At 38.7% G+C, this 17,250-nt stretch overlaps 1 protein-coding gene across 3 annotated transcripts in view; it reads left to right on the top strand.

The window, feature by feature from the left end:
• Positions 1 to 17,250, top strand: part of sgms1b (sphingomyelin synthase 1b) — a 102,165-nt gene that overhangs the window by 30,454 nt on the left and 54,461 nt on the right. For all 3 annotated transcript variants that reach the window (XM_080205479.1, XM_080205476.1, XM_080205480.1), the window contains exon 2: positions 197 to 282. The gene's annotated coding sequence lies outside the window, so the exon portion shown is untranslated. The remainder of the gene's footprint in view (positions 1 to 196; positions 283 to 17,250) is intronic.

Here is a 17,250-nt window from a genome sequence, read left to right as displayed (position 1 = left end):
TTGTAGTTCTTCAAATCATTTTGGAATCCACTTTGTGGGGGGCTGCTGTGAGATGATGGGGCTGCAGGTGAGATTTGGTTATTTTCTTGCTGGGGACAAAATAGAGGAAACATTTTGAAGGTATTGGTAATTAGAATTATCAGTCACATGTCTCTGAAATGATTGAAACTAAACTCCTATTTTAATTTTCTTGTAGGTTTGCCAATACAGGATTGAAGTTGCACTTCGTGAACAGAAATTTTTGACAGTGGAACCAAATTATAATAACATACACTACCCCAGGTATGAACATCAATGTTTTTCTGCTTTAAAAATGGTTTATTAGGTCCTGGATTTTGTGGGTAGGGCTCACTACTTACTAAGCTGTCCACAAAGGTTTAGCAGCTTCCAAAGTGTTGATGTCTTTTCTGATGTGATCTTAAATTTGTTGCTATCAGTGATGTCTGGCAACAGATAGAAGACAAGCAACCAGACTGAAGAATTCTCACATGCAACAAAGCAGGAAGTGAAAAAGTAGGGTTTTTTTTAATTGACCTTTAATCATTTTGCAGAAAGCAAAACAAAGATTGGGATGGACAGATGGGATTAAGGTGGAAGCTGCAATATCAGACTTTGAAAAAAGTAAAATGTAATGATTTCTACCAGTAATGGAACTTTTAAATGCTCATCTAAAAGAGTGACACGCCACATGTGTAAAATTAGTTTGGGCCTGAGGAGTGGTTCAGTAAATTGACTTTCTGCATTGTTTAAAAATTCAGTTACATTATATCCGTGTTTATGTTTTAAGCAGATTATGTACTTAAAGAAATGTTTTACATCAGTCCTGTGTGAAATATAAATACCAGCTAATGAAATCTGGAATAGTAAGTTCTATTTCATATTGTGTGGATGTATTGACATTTTGTAGTCACTGCATTAGTTTTTGAAGTATGGTTGCATTTGTTTTGTAACATCTGTAGTTGTCAGTTCATTAATATGAAGATCCCTCTGGTAACTAATGACATAAGTATCCAGTTAATGTACATTGGTGGTCCTTCAGGGGTCAAAAGGAATCTTGGAGTGGGACTTGAACCCACAGTCATTTTAGCTGAAATGGAGATGATATCATGAACCAAACTATCATTGGCAGCTGCAGTACAGGTTCCAGTATACTGTGCATTTCTTGTTCTAATTCCAGCTGGAACTCATGTCCTGGAGGTACATGCTTAAATAAATAAGAAATCTGATGCTGGTGGCTACAATTTTAATAGTTAGTACATGTGGAAGAATGTGTGTACTCTTAACATCCAATGTGTATTTGGAGATTGTTAACGATTATGTAGAATAATCTTCAAGTTTTATGTCACTCATGAGGGAGTAAATCTTCAAGGTGCACGTTCTGGGAATGTGCATTAGATTTAGTTAAAACAAGATGATGTTTCTCACTTGCACCTATATGAGAAAGTGAAGTTCATTAGTACATCCAAAAAGGAAATTGTATGTCGTACATTGGACTGGCTTCAGTTAAACAGCAAGGGTAGCTTACACCTACAAAAGTAATTAGTCGAATTCACAGCTCAACTTGTCAGTCGTCAACAGAATGCTGAGAGAGTGTCAGCAATTGTTCCTTTGATTTGCTCCCAACAGTCAGTTGGGGTGAACCAGTGAAAAATGGGAATGAAGAAAGCATTCCCTAGTCAGGCTTTTTGCTAAGCATTTGGAGGAACTAGCTATCAAAAATGTATATTTTAATCTCCAACCAGTGTGACATATTTCATTTAAGTTATGAGGAGCATTGCAAGGTTGATTTAAATATAACTAAACACTACTCATTTCCATGATGTATGTAAACTAAATTCATCTGTTTTTTTTTTCAGTTTGCCTCATCTCACTTTAATACGTTCGCTCTTCCACTTTTTGGAAAACATGATTTGGTATGGAAGGTGACAGATTCCAGTTTAATAAACAGGGATTTTCATTGTTACAACCTTGGGTTGGATGTCTTGTGATTAAAAGTAAATTCCTGATTGTGAGGAGGAGAAATTTGTAACTGCACTCAAGGAATCACCTGAGCATTTAAAAATCACAGCTCAAGCAGTTATATTGAAACATTAGTGTAATAGTAGCCCATAATTTTATCATAGTCTTTATTTTCATGGGAAAATGAAGGTGTAAAGAGGGTGCAAGAGCTTGAACTCCTATGTCATTATGGTTTCAGTCATCGGAGCTAAATCTCATGACCCTCTCCACACATCCTCCGTTACTCTTAGTAGAGGATTTTGTAGTCAAGATCTACGTGAGTTATGAATTGTATCAGTGAAGAAACCGATTGTTTGGATGATTCTCATTTGTTAGAGGCTGAAATTTTCAGCTGCAACGGTTAATTTTTATTCCAACTAAATATTATCTTTCCGAAGAGGTACTAAGTTATCCAGTTTTGATTCCTGAAACTCATTTAACTTGCATTTTCTTATAACCTGCTATCATGGCCTCGTAGGCTTTGTTTTTTTGTGTTGCAAGAAATGTCTAAAGGCATTAGTTTCAGTATTACTCATCTACGGACCACGAGGAAGTGTGGCAATTTTGTTTGTCCTTTCCTGAGAGCTTGAAGTGATGAGAAAAAAGTAAAATTTCCACCCAAGAAGCCAAGTTCTGTGGGGATATTCAGTTGTACAAATGTCATTGGCAAGGTCAACATTTATTGCCCATCCCTAGTAGCCCTCGAACTGAGTGGCATACTAGACCATTTCAAAGGGCAGTTAAGAGTCAACCACAGTGCTCTGGGTCTAAAGTCAAATATGGGCCAAATCGGGTGAGATGGCAGATTTCCTTCCCTAAAGGACATAGTGTACCAGATGGAATTTTTTTTAATGACAGTCAACAATGATGTCATGGTCATCCTCTATATTCCAGATTTTTATTAAGTTCAAATCCATTACGTGCTGTAGTGCAAGTACCCTGGGTCTCTGGATTACTAGTCCCATGACAATACCACTATGCCACTGCCTCCCCCTATCATGAACTCAAAGTAAAGGCTTGCTATTACTTTTTTAGTAGAACAATGCCTTGAATGCATTTGGGATAGGTAATAAATGTTTGTGCCTTACTAGTGTTACCATACCCTGAGATCAAATCTTAATTATTTAAGAAATGCTTTTAACCTTCAATCTTTCCCTTCCCTTGAAAAAGCGACCATGTAAAAGCTACATGTGCATGTTATCCCATAGTGATGCATGTTTCTGTTCTCATTTTCCTTGCATCTATTTCTTCCTGCTCTGTTTACTGCACAAAATAGATAATCATTAACATAAAATGGCAGAATACAAAGGATGTCAAATTTCTGGCAGCAATTCAGCCAAATGTTCAGTTAAATCCTTCCTTGGTGCTTGTTTCCAGAGTAAAAAGTCTGACAACACCAGGTTTTTGTCCAACCTATTTATTTGATAATAGACTCTCAAGCTTTCGAGGGACACCCTCTTCGTCAGGTGAATGGAGAGTTCTGGCCTCAGACAGAGCATATAAAGCACAGACAGTTTAGAGATTACTGATTAGAATGCGAATCTTTACACCTAACCTGCTGTTCAAGACCTGAAGTGGCTGACAATGTGAGTGGAAGGAGCACTGATCACAGTTTAAAGAGACGTGTATTGTCTCCAGACAGTACAGTAAGTGAGGTTTTGCAAACCCAGGCAAGTCACGGGGGTTACAGATAGTGCGACATGAACCCAAGATCCCTGTTGAGACTGTCCTCATGTGCGCGGAACTTGGCTATCAGTCTCTGTTCAGCGACTCTGCGCTGTCGTGTGTCGTGAAGGCCGCCTTGGAGAATGCTTACCCGAAGGTCAGAGGCTGAATGCCCGTGACCACTGAAGTGTTCGCCAACAGGAAGGGAACAGTCTTGCCTGGTGACTGTCGAGTGATGTTCATTCATCCGTTGTCGTAGCGTCTGCATGGTCTCCCCAATGTACCATGCTTCGGGACATCCTTTCCTGCAGCGTATCAGGTAGACAACGTTGGCCGAGTTGCAAGAGTATTTACCGTGTACCAACGTTGTCTACCTGATACGCTGCAGGAAAGGATGTCCCGAAGCATGGTACATTGGGGAGACCATGCAGACGCTATGACAACGGATGAATGAACATCGCTTGACAGTCACCAGGCAAGACTGTTCCCTTCCTGTTGGCGAACACTTCAGTGGTCACGGGCATTCAGCCTCTGACCTTCGGGTAAGCATTCTCCAAAACGGCCTTCACGACACACGACAGCGCAGAGTCGCTGAACAGAGACTGATAGCCAAGTTCCGCGCACATGAGGACGGTCTCAACAGGGATCTTGGGTTCATGTCGCACTATCTGTAACCCCCGTGACTTGCCTGGGTTTGCAAAACCTCACTTACTGTACTGTCTGGAGACAATACACGTCTCTTTAAACTGTGATCAGTGCTCCTTCCACTCACATTGTCAGCCACTTCAGGTCTTGAACAGCAGGTTAGGTGTAAAGATTCGCATTCTAATCAGTAATCTCTAAACTGTCTGTGCTTTATATGCTCTGTCTGAGGCCAGAACTCTCCATTCACCTGACGAAGAGGGTGTCCCTCGAAAGCTTGTGAGTCTATTATCAAATAAATAGGTTGGACAAAAACCTGGTGTTGTCAGACTTTTTACTGTGTTTACGCCAGTCCAACGCCGGCATACCCACATCATGCTTGTTTCCAGGCCATTATTATGCAGTATTTACTTGAAAATAACATTGTTATTATGGCTACTGTGACAAAAATGCAAATTTGTGCATGTTTCTGTGTTATTTTGTGTATGGATGATGCATTCACACCTTTTCAAGTTTAGTTGAGTTATACTTGCTAATGATGCATAAAACTAAAAATGGCAATCAGCTTTGTGACTTTTTTTTCTGTTTGTCCAACACCCCTGTTCTTGCTGACCTCTAGTGGCACCCCATCAACAGATGCATTAAATTTTCAAATCTTCTTTAAACCTCTCCATGGTCTTAACCCCATTCCACCTCTGCAGTGTTTTCCACTGTATCTTGTATCCCATGCCCATTATCTGTTGTTTTTGACTCCAGCGCATCTTCCTTTTGTTTCCAATAATATTTGTTGAGGGATTTCCAATGTTTTCCTCATACTCAGGAATTCTCATCTGAAACATCTCTAAGTCTTGTACCTTTTTTAAAACATTCTCATTTCTCTGTTCCTTCTGTTTCTGTTTTCCTTAAACTTCTGGAAATGTCTGCCATGTTTTATAAACATAAGTGTGATTATGTTAGTTATAGTTTTTCTGGATTCATCAGCTTCACTTCTGAATGTTATTTCTACTGTTCCCGAACCAATGTCTACCGCTCTGAATTTTCTCCTTGATTCTTTCCACCATCTTTATTTCAATTTTTATTATCCCCTGCTTTTTGAGAGCTTAGCTCTGGTGCTTGCTGGACTGATTTACAAACTCCAATATTATCCTTTTTTTTTAGACCAGGTTTTGCTCTGTCCATTTACACTGATGTTGCCCACTGCACCCATACCTTAGTGCTTCTGCTACTGAAACATTTATCTGTGCTTTTTGCCACCTATAAACTAAATGGGATGGCACAGTAGTTAGCATTGCTGCCTCTCAGTGCCAGGGACCTGGGTTCGATTCCTGACTTGGGTCACTGTGCAGAGTCTGCACCTCTCCCCGCGACTGCATGGGTTTCCTCCAGGTGCTTCGGTTTGCTTCTGCAGTCCAAAAGATGTGCTGATTAGGTGTATTGACCATGCTAAATTCTCCCTCAGTATACTGAATAGGTGCCAGAGTATGGCGACTAGGGGTTTTCACAGTCACTTCATTGCTGTGTTAATGTAAGCCTACTTGTGACAGATAAAAATTTATTCCAGTGACCTCCCATTCTCAATCTTGCACAAATTCTGCATTCCAAAAGTTGCTCATATTCTAAGTGATAACGTGTATGGTTTTTTAACTTGCCATCAGATTTGTCTGTCTTCATCCACTTTTTTTTAACTCCAGACCCTATTATTCCAATGTTGTCCTGATCGGCTTCCTTTGTACCCTCATTAAGTTTCAGCCCATTCAAAACTATGCTGTCCAACTCCCATCAAGTGCTGTGCTCATTGACTTACTTCGGTTCCTGGTCTGGCAAAGCCTCCAATTTTAAGTTCTCATACATGTTTTCGAATAGATCCATAGCTTCATCCCTCCGTCTTTTGGTAGCACTCTCCAGCCCTCTGAGATCTTTGTTTTTCCACTTCTGGTCTCTTGCATGTCCCCGATTTTTTTTTTATTTAAATTGTTCCACCATTGGCTGCTGCACTTGGCTGTTTATGGGTTCACTCCCTAAACCTCTTTGCTCTCTGCTTCTCGATCTCTCTTCTCCTTTAAGACACTCCTGAATAGCTACTTCTCTCACCACCAGTCTTTTGGTCATCAGTCCTAATTTATTCTGACTGGCTCAATTTTATTTAATTATACTCCTCCCTTGCTTTGGGCTGTTTTTTACTTTTGTAATAGTACTATGTAGACACAAGTTGTTATTTCTACCTATCTCTATAGTTCTGGTACGTGGAGAAATTCTTGCTGTACACCCTGTGGCTAGAAATGAACGTAATTATTGGCTCAAATTGTAGACTATTAAACAATGCTACACTGGTCAGCAGACTACTGTAATAAAAGCATTATATTGGTAATGAACATTCACTTTGTTTTGCAATGTCTTGTTTGCCTAATTTTGGATTATTTTTGCTTTAGCTGACTTGCTAAATTGAAATCTGCCCATCAAGTACATTGAGGTGTTAAAAACCTTGTAGATCCAGTAACTTTTCTTGGTGGATAATGACTTCATATTATGGGGATTAACAGTAAAACCCAGCACACTTTTATTCTGGAACATTTGAGTGTATTGTTCCATATAAGCCACTGGAAAACCTTTTATAGCAATTGAGCTTTATAATCTGAAAAGTAATCCAAAAGATTGCTGGAGTGCTGTTTTCAACTGTACATTTAGTGTGTTCAGCCATTGCAATATATGCTTGCTAATTCAAAGTCTATTTTGTGCTTAAAATTTTAAATTTGTGCAATTTGGATAATTTTATTACTATGTAAATAACAGCAAAAATGTTCAATTGATGCTTAACTCTTCAAATTAAGAGCGATTTCATCTTATCCTTAGTAAAAAGCTTAGAGCTTTAAGGAATAGCATGCATTTAATTTTAGGGAGTAAATAAAGACCAAGTTTTCATTCCAAATTTCGTGCATCAGAGGGGTTAGATAGGGTGGTGTGAGGGAAGAAGCTGGTGTGGGAATTGGATGAAATGTTACACTTTGTAGAGTGTTTTTCTGATTGTGAGAATGAGGCATGTTTTTGAACCTGGTACTATAGCTCACTATAATGAACATATGCAATACTCAAACATAACAGACATCTTGTGCCGATTACCCACCCTCTCTTCACTTTTTTTTATATTCACTGTTCTTACCCTGTAACAGTAATCTTATTCCCCTTATTCTATCAATTCTTCAAAGATCTATGCCCCTATACAGTTAGAAGCAGTGTCATCTCTGAGCCAAAGTTGATTAAACTTGTAATTTGGACTGACATTTCAGTTCAGTAGTGAAGGAGTGCTGTGGTGTTGGGGGGTTTGTTTTTGGAGACAATATTAAACTGAGGTCCTGTGTACCCTTCTGCTTGGGCCTAAATAATCTTCTTGTAGAAAAACAAGGGGGTACTCCCACAGTTGTGGCAATATTTATACCCAAAACCTGCAGAACAAATCCAGTTTAATTGGTCACTTATTTCCCTGTTCACTGTGCTTCCTTGCATTACAACAGCAACTTAACTTCAGAAGTAATACATAGGCTGTAAGGTATTTGAGGACATCTGAGACACAAAGGAGCTGTATAAGTACTTGTTATTTTTCTTTGTGCAAATTGGCTGCTGCATTTGCCTTATAACAACTGTAATTACTTCAAACATAAGCCATTGGCCATAAATAACCTTGTGGACACATTGAGCAGTGATTTTAAACACAAGTTCTTTCTTTAAGTTGCAATCAATGACCTAGCCTGTTTGGGTTGTTTTATTTAATTAGGCATCATTAATGTTGCTTTTCACTCTCTTCTGCTGCTAAATTCATGGATTATTTTGGATGGTGAAGTTTTTTTTCTGAAAATACATTTTGTATTCGAATGCTAGGAGGAAAAAGATTGAGATCAGCTGTTGATACGTGACATGAGCACACAAAGCTGTAAATGCCTTTTTGAGTTCAATAACATGCACACATGTCTGTGGAGCTGAGTTTTGGCAGGATACGAGACTGCAATTTGGATTTGTATTCAAGCAGGCATTGATCATTTCTAAGCACTACTGAGGGGACTACATTCTTTATGATGCAGCAGATCATTTCGATTTGGGCACAGCAAATATTCTGTCATTCACCACAGTCATCCCCTGCAGACTAAAAGATTGAAGTAATTAATCAAAGGCTGAATTTAGTTTCCCATTGAGCCATTATTTCATAAAGTATGATTGCACGTAGATCCCCTCGTAATAATGGTAGGTAAGTAGCTGGAGTTATAATAGCAAACGTAGGGTTGTTAGTGCGTGTTTTTCTTTAAAAATGTGTGATAGCTTGATGGCGAGCCCTATTAAAGTAGTGTCCTCTGGATGTGTAATTATGGGTTGTTATTCAGCGTGGCTCCAGGTTTTAGCTCCTTACGACTTATGGTGAGTTTTAGCAATAGCCAGAATCAGAACTGTTTTCGTTGCTGATTTTCTTTTAAATTGCCTGAGTTTTTAAGGAGCCCAGTGTCAATCCTGGGATACACAGCAGATCAGGCAACATCTGTGAAGTGTGAACAAGAGTTAATATTTCGGTCTGATTACCTTTCTTCTTCAGATGTTGTCTGACCTGAGGGTTTCCAGCATTTGTTTCTATTTCGGATGTCCAACATCTGAAGTGTTCTGCTTTCCAGTGTTAAAACCATTTGATTTTCTCAAAATCCCAAAAACATTTAGGGGATTTCTTTTGGATGAGTCAGAGTAATTCATAATTTAATTAAATCTAAAGCCAATTGCACTAATTTTTTTGTAATCTGATAAAACCAGGTATTGTTTTTTCTAAGTATTTAGTTTTAAATCATTTATTTCTGATTTTGAAAACTCATTGCTTGATGGATCGGAACATGTTGGGTGTTTTATGCTGCCTTAATAAAAGCATAAATTTTTCTTTCTTCTAAATTTTAATTGCACATTGCATGAATCTGCTTTATGCACTGATATCACCAAGGTCCCTTGGATTGACTTGTGCAAAGGACAAGGAAAAACATCCTTGGGATTTATAATTAGACATCTTCCGAGTGATCCCTCTTCCTTCATGGATGTATTAGTTCCCTCCTAGCAGCATTGTTGGTGTATTTACACCACGTGGACTGCAGTGGCTCAAGAAGGCAGTTTGCCTTCTGGAGAACAATTAGGGATGGGCAATAAATGCTGGCCTAGCCAGTGTGACTTATGAATTTAAAAAAAACCCCATAACTCCTAGTCATGCAATGTAAGTTGATTTAGGGCTGCCACTAAGATAGACTAATGTGTTAACCAATCTGGTAGTGTGATGTTGATGTGCAGGAGGCTGCTATTGATAGTGACATACATGAAGCCCCCTGGTCGTTTGAATAGTGAAGAAGGGCAAGTTTCTGACTGGTAGGAACATGGAAGACACAAACTCGTCAGTGAAACAAAGGGGCAATATAGAGCGAAATACATGTTCGACAATTAAGTGATTCCAGATGAAATAAACTGACTGGGCCTCATAATCTTTGTCCTTTTTTTTTTCAATCATAATAAATCCACATAGAGGATTCACTTCCTGAACTTGAAAGATATTTTTGGCTTCACTTCCAAGATATATGTGCTTGATTATCATCAATCTGAAAGGGGAGGAAGTGAGAATACTACAATACTTGTGCATGTTCCCCAAAGGATGGGTGGTGCTCTATTTAATTGTGCAGCTGGAACCTGCTACAAAACCTGTAACTGATGTTGTAATTGTATTTGGTTCTACAAATAGTAAGCAAATTGCTGCTGCAGGGCACAGTATCTACGTTCGTTGTGGTTTCAATATTTTGAACACATTTAAAATTTTATTTCAGAAGTACTGTTCTCCTTAGGTATGCAGCAGTTCCAGTCTAAATTTAGAGATGTGGATGCATTTCTTAACGTATGCCCCAGTAAATTTCACATTTGGAAAAAAGGATAGCAAATTTTAAAGTCGACTGCTTGGTCAGATAAAGACATGGTTGGGTAGTAACTAGAGATGCCTGAAAGTTTTGTCATCAAGGAGAAATTGCTGGGAAAGGGTGACACTGGTGGAGCAATTAAAATGGGGATGCTCAAGAGGCCAGAATTATAAAGAGTGCAGATAACTTGGAATGTTTTGCAGCTGGAGGAGATTACAAAGATTAGGGGCAAAACCATTGAGGGATATGACCGGAAGTCGTACGTAGCATTGAGCAAAAGGATGTGTGAATAGGAATTGGTGAAAGTTGGGGCACAGTTTGGCGGCATAGTTTTGAATGAGCTTAAACTTCTGGAGGGCAGAATGGAGGAGGCTGGACAGAAGGGTGTTAGAGTCATCAAATCTGGAATAACTAAAGCACATTTAGGAGTTGAGTAATGTTATGGAGCTGGAAATTGTTAGGCTTGGTGCAGTTATGAACTCAAAAGCTCATCTGGTCAAGCAGGATACCAAAGTTGAGTGGATTTGTACAGTTTAAGTAATTGAAACTATGCTCAAGGGATGGAGTTAGTGGCATGGAACCGAGGCAGTGGCTTCAGTGTTTGCACTCCGTCGTTGGAAGAAGAATTTGCTTATCCAAAAGTGGGAGCATTTATATATCCATTTTACAAGCAGCTTTTTATCTTGAAAGGGAGGTCTTGTATTTCCAAACAGCCTTTCCCATCTTCAGGACATCCCAAAGCACCGTACAGATTTTTGGAAGCAGGCACAACAGCCAAATTTGGAACAACAATGTTTCTGGAGCAACCAAATGAATGACCAATTAATCTGTTTTTAGTGGCATCTTGTTGAAGAGTGAATATTGTCTCGAATAGTTTATTGAAAAGGGGCAAGATGAACTGATAACTCAAAACATTTTGTGACTTCTGGTTGCTAATTCCATTAAATTCAAGATCTAATAGTCGAAATGGAATTATAATGCATGAAAAAGCCTTTTTGTATTGATTATACAAGCAGGCTTTTCAGCAACTCGTGTCTGTTCTATCATTCTACCAGATCCACACATTACTCATTAATCGACCTTTGATCTGACATCCAGTTTTTTTAGGATGACGGGTAGGAGAATGCCAGGTTTTTCCTACTCTTTTGTGTGGGAGAAGGGAGAAATGCCTCCTGACTTCATTGCTATATACTTTGGCTTTTACTTTTGTGTGCTCTGTGTTCTACCACCAGACGAAATAACATATGTTCTTGTGTTTGAGACCTGTTCTTTTAGACCAAAGGTCATGGGCTTGACCTCTACATAGGTAATTCTTCCGATGAGGTTAACATACGTGCTTGCTTTAGGTCCAAAGAGAATCACTAACAATAGGGAAAAAAAATTTTAAAAAGTGAAATAATTCATGAATTTTCTAACATTTTTAACAATTATATACATTTCATTCATATTTTCCATTACTAATGTTATGACATTACGAGCATTTCATGCCTTATAATATACAGAAATACCACAACACATTAGCAACATAATAATTCCTATTGAAATCCTTAAATCATTTTGATCCCCATTTGAACCACCAAACAAGTCATCCCCACAGCTAGTTGTATAACATCATCTTTGCTAGTATCAGTCACTTGTGTATCAGCATTCTATAAGTAATGGACCAGTCGAGTGCATTTGATGTTCAAAAGAATCACTTCTAATGTGGAATATGCATATCTATGAGCCATTAACACAATGTTGGTAATGAGGGTGTGTATTTCTGCCCTTAATGAATGTTCCTTTATCTTCTAGTGTTCAGTTGTTCCACATCTTTTGGTTATCATCCTTGAAAGGTTTATTTATGCATTTATCCAAGGGCTGAACGCTGAAAAGGTGGAATTTGAATGTGTCCTTGATGTGCAACCCTTCTTTCCATTGTTATCTTTAGTCTTGAATTTCACCCTTGTTTGCCTTATTTCTTGCCACTATCTTCATTCATTCGGTATTTCTCATGAACATAGATGACAATGTCTTTGAGTTTTTTTTAAGGAGAGCTTTGTGCTCGTATCTCACCATTGGTTTGAATTTTGTGCCATCCAGCACCATACAAGATGGAATCACAATATCCGTGTCTTCTTATAGCCAGTCACAAGGGTGATGCTTTTCCACCAATCTTGGTAAATCTTGTTTGCTGGCGTGTTGAAGTTTATCATTATTTAATTCAGATTTCCAATGTAGGCCAAATAATACCCATTCTTCTCTGGATGTCAAATGACAAAAATGGTGTTATTTGATTTTAACATTGAGTTCAGGATGGTAGATGCTGTGAAATTTTTGTTTCGTGACGAAGAACTCATGTACCTTTACCTGAACCGGTGCATCACATGGACTGTCCTTGAATCTGGAATATCATCTGTCTTCATTTCTCTGAAGGTATATTGTTGGATTGCTCTGTGGGTGATATTATGACTCTTGTTGGTTCTCGTTAACCATTTTGCTGCTTGTTTCTCCAAATGAGGCCATTTGATTAGCCTTCCTCTGGAGCTTTGGTTCTTTGGCATCTTTTCTAATATCTTTCTACAATCTTTACTTTCTCAGAATTGTTAAACTCTTTCTGCTGAATGTAAGTTGTCTTGACAATTGCTGTGACTTTCATTTTAAATTGAGCTACGTACTCGTTATCCCTCAAAGGCATGGCGAAAGATCGAGTGGTGTATTGTAGTCTTGTCGATTCGCTGGACGATTGCTGCAAGATTTGGCAGAGGGAAAATCCAAAGGGTGGTGTACCTTCAGACTGTTGTAATTAATCACAACAGGTTTGATCGTTCAAAAAACTAGGGTTGACCTTTTACACCAGCTGAGAAAGTACATCTATTTAAGCTCAAAAGTCATGCTATTGACTTTTACATTAGATAGGCATATATATGCTTATAAAAGTCTATGTTAATGTTGACAGATGCTGTCAGACCTGCTGAGTTTCTCCAGTATTACAGGAGATGTACTTTGCAATGTTTAGCATTTTTATATCTGAAATATAGCTGTGGAATTGTTTCCTTTACCCTTATCTAGTTTCTCCCTTTTTCTATCTGTCTTTTTCTGTCTGCAAAGTGGCTGTTAGTACATGAGGGCGTTTTAGTTCCTTTGGGCTAATATAGTCAAATTCTATGGACTACATAAGTAATAGGTAAGAGAACACCATTCAAGCCTGTTTAATTATTCTATTGTTGTATTCTAGAACTAAAAGTGACCATTTTCTGTATCAAACTATCATCCTTTTCTCTGAACTGGAAATTGTTTTTTAATGTTCCAGTAAGTTGCTATTTGTGTTTGCTAGTTTATGATTAACTTGCATCTGTCAGTGCTCTTTATTTGTACTTGTGTGAACGTCCGTGGTACTTTAATCTTTTGCTGTTTGGCATTTTTTTAAAAAGGCTGTTTTTCCCTTCTCCTTCCTCCACCGAGAGTTAACTTAATTTCCTTAGACTGTCTCTGTAGCTTGGCAGTGTAGAATCTGGTGTCATCTTTGCCTGTCAAGCAATCCTTTAGTTTGCTTCCAGATATTGTCTGAAATGTTAACCTTAAAAACTATACAGTTTTACTCAGTAAATATCAGTCTTACCACTTTAGAAACAGCTAAAATGTATACTCCATAAGACCATTAGATATAGGGGTAGAAGTAGCCTATTCAACCCATCTGCCATTCAGTGTGACTGATGGTGATAAACCTCAACTCTACTTTCCCATCTCAGCCCCATAACCCTTGATTTCCTTACTGATAACTTGTCTATTGCAGCCTTGAACATAAGATCCCAGCCTGTACAGCTAAAGAATTCCACGGATTCTCTCCCCTCTTCAGAGAAGAAATGTTGGAACAATGATAATTCAGAAGAATGTTTTAGTGCTTGGCGTATGCTGAAGTGCAATACTATATACATGGAGGTTCTGCCTTAGAAAATTGCAACTTTCCTCTACACTGACTATATATTTTACTAGCCAGATATTTTGCGCATATTTCCATGTAATTAGTAATAAATGTTACTGTTTTGTTTAAGCCAACTTCAGTGGGGGTAAGAATGGATTGGGGCCAAATAAATTGGAGTCAAAGATTAGCAGGGGAACCAGTAGTTCAACAATGGACTTCAAAGAAAGAGGAGTTCGGCACAGTCAGGTATACCCCTATTTCTGAGAAATGAAAAAGTAGAGCAAGCAAATCCGGAGCTTCCTGGGTGATGAGAGATTTTGGTTAAGATAAAATAGAAGCAAAATGCCTATGACGGATGTTAAGTAGAAAGTACAATAGAGAACCTGGCTGAATATAGAAACTTCAAAAGGGAAGTGAGAAAGGAAATAAGAGAAGCAAAGAGGGAGCATGAAAAAAAAGACTGGCCACCAACATAAAATAGAATCCCAAAGTCTTCACTAGGCATATAAATGATGGTAAAAGCAGAATTAGGACCGATTTAGAGACTAAAAAGGGGACTTGTATCAGGTGGCAGAGGGCAGAGCTGAGTATTCAATGAATATTTTGCACCTGCCTTTATTAGGGAAGAAAATGTTACCCAGGCCGTGGCAAAAGCAGACGTAATTCAGATACTTGAAGGGATTAAAATTGAACAGGAGAATGTATTGGGTAAGTTGTCAACTTAAAAGTTGGGCCAGATGAGACGCATCCAAAGATACTGAGGGAATTGAGAGCGGAAATGGTGGAAGCACTGGCCGTTGTGCTTAGACACCAGCCCCAAGTATAAGAGAATTGCAAACATCTCTGTTGCCTTTTCTCAAAGGAAAACAGACCCAATCCGATATCAACAATTGTTTGAATGAATCATTCTTGTGGATTTCCTCAGTCCTGTCTCTAATGCCTTCATATCTTGTTTCAAGTATGGCACCCAGAACTAGGCAGTTTTCCAGACGAGGCCTAGTGGTTAATGCATGTTTTTCAGGTCAGAGGAAAGTTTGTAGTGCAGTTCCCCAGAGGATGTTATTGGGACCCCTGATTTCATGACTCCTATTAATGACCTAAATCATGGTGTATGGAATGCAGCTTTAAAATCTGCAGATGATACAAAACTTGAGTCTTTGTAATCTGTGAGGAGAATAGTATAGAATTTCAAAAGGATGTAGGTTGGTGGAATGAGCAGACAGGTGACTGGTGAAGTTCAATCTGGAGAAATATGAAGTGACTCATTTAGATGGGAACAACATGGATGCAATTTCAGGAGCAGTGTGGCAATTTGTGAATAAGTAGTTGAAGGTGACAGAATATGTTAAGGGATCAGTAATACTGCATATAATATTCTAGGCTTTGAATGTTCCAGGTTTCATTAATAGGAGCATGCAGTGCAAGAGCAAGGAGGATATATTGAACTTGTGTGAGACACTAATCTGACCTCAGCTGAAGCATTACATCAAGTTTTGGAAGTTGCACTTTAGGAAGGCAGTGAAGGCATTGAAAAGGTTGGAAAAAATATTCACAAGATGGTTCTGAGGATGAGGAACTTTAGATGTAATGAAACACTGGAAAACGGACTTTTCCTTAAAGAAAAGGAGGTTGAGAAGAGATGTGATACAAGAATCGAGAGTGCAGATAGGGAGAAACTGTTACCATTCCTGAAAGAATTGAGAATCAGAGTCATAGAGATTTACAGCATGGAAACAGGCCCTTTGGCCCAACTCATCCACGCTGTTTTTTTTAAACTCCTAAGATAATCCCAATTGCCCACATTTGGCCCATATCCCTCTATACTCATCTTATCCATGTAACTATCTAAATGCTTTTTGAAAGACCAAAATTGTACCCACCTCTACTATCGTCTTTGGAGCTTGTTCCAGATACTCACCACCCTCTTTGTGAAAAAATTGTCCCCTTGGACGCTTTTTGTATCTCTCCCCTCTCACCTTAACCCTATGTCTTCTAGTTTTAGATTCCCCTACCTTTGGGAAAAGATATTGGCTATCTAGCTGATGTGTACCCCTCATTATTATAGACAGAGAATGAAGGGGGCCCATTTTAGAAGCAAAAGCGACATAAGAAAACCTTTAATGTAGCAAGTGATCAAGGTCTTGAATGAACTGTTTGTGTGGTGGATACAGGTTCAAGCATTCAAAATGGATTTGACTTATCTGAAAAGGAAGAGTGTGCGGTGTATGGGGAGAAAGTGGAGAATGGCACTACGCAAATGTTCTTTTGGACAGTTTGGCCAAATGTGATCTGTGCTAAAAAAATTCCATGATTTGTGTAATGCATTTCTCCACGCCGATTAACACAATTTTTATTCTGTTTCTCAAATTGGATATTGCTCAAATTGTCCCATTTTAAAATCTTTCCTATTCAGAATGCTTATGTATTTCCACTTTAAATTCTTACTAGATCCTTGAATTATTGTGTATGTGGATGATCTGGGATAGAATGCTGGATATACTGCTGGCTAACTCAATTACTGTTCATAGAATCCCTACAGTGCAGAAGGAGGCCATTCGGCCCATCAAGTCTGCACTGACCGCAATCTCACCCAGCCCTTATCCCTGTAGCATCAGACATTTACCCTGCTGATCCAGCTGGTGCTAAGTGGCAACTTAGCATAACCAATCAACCTAACTCTCATCTTTGGACAGTGGAAGGGAACCCATGCAGACATGAGGAGAAAATACAAACTCCACAGAGTCACCCGAGCCAGGAATCGAACTCAAGTTCTTAGTGCTGTGAATCAGCAGTGCTAACCACCGTGCCGCCTTGTTCTTTGTTTTATTTTGACCCAGCAAAGAAAATTTTGCCGCTTTAACTCTGATTTCAAATATTTCAAATGTAACTGAATATATGACTGGATTAACTCTTTTGTTGAGGGGTCGGGGGGAGAAATGAGAAATACATTTGATCTTAGCACACTGATTCTTCAAGGAAGTAAAACAAGCTATAAACAGCCTATAATCCTCTGTACGTTGCTTTTAAAAATCATTATCATTGAAAGGAGGAAATAAGTTGGCACAAATGGCTCACAGTAACCCAAGAAAAAGGCTGAGTTTCAGCTGAGTTTTGCTTTACGTGCAA

The sequence above is a fragment of the Carcharhinus amblyrhynchos genome, chromosome 17, assembly GCF_965287045.1.
Source record: "Carcharhinus amblyrhynchos chromosome 17, sCarAmb.v2.hapA, whole genome shotgun sequence".
In the NCBI taxonomy this organism is placed as follows: domain Eukaryota; kingdom Metazoa; phylum Chordata; class Chondrichthyes; order Carcharhiniformes; family Carcharhinidae; genus Carcharhinus; species Carcharhinus amblyrhynchos.
The sequence above is the reverse complement of the archived record's forward strand: the minus strand, read 5'-3'. Positions and strand labels throughout refer to the sequence as shown.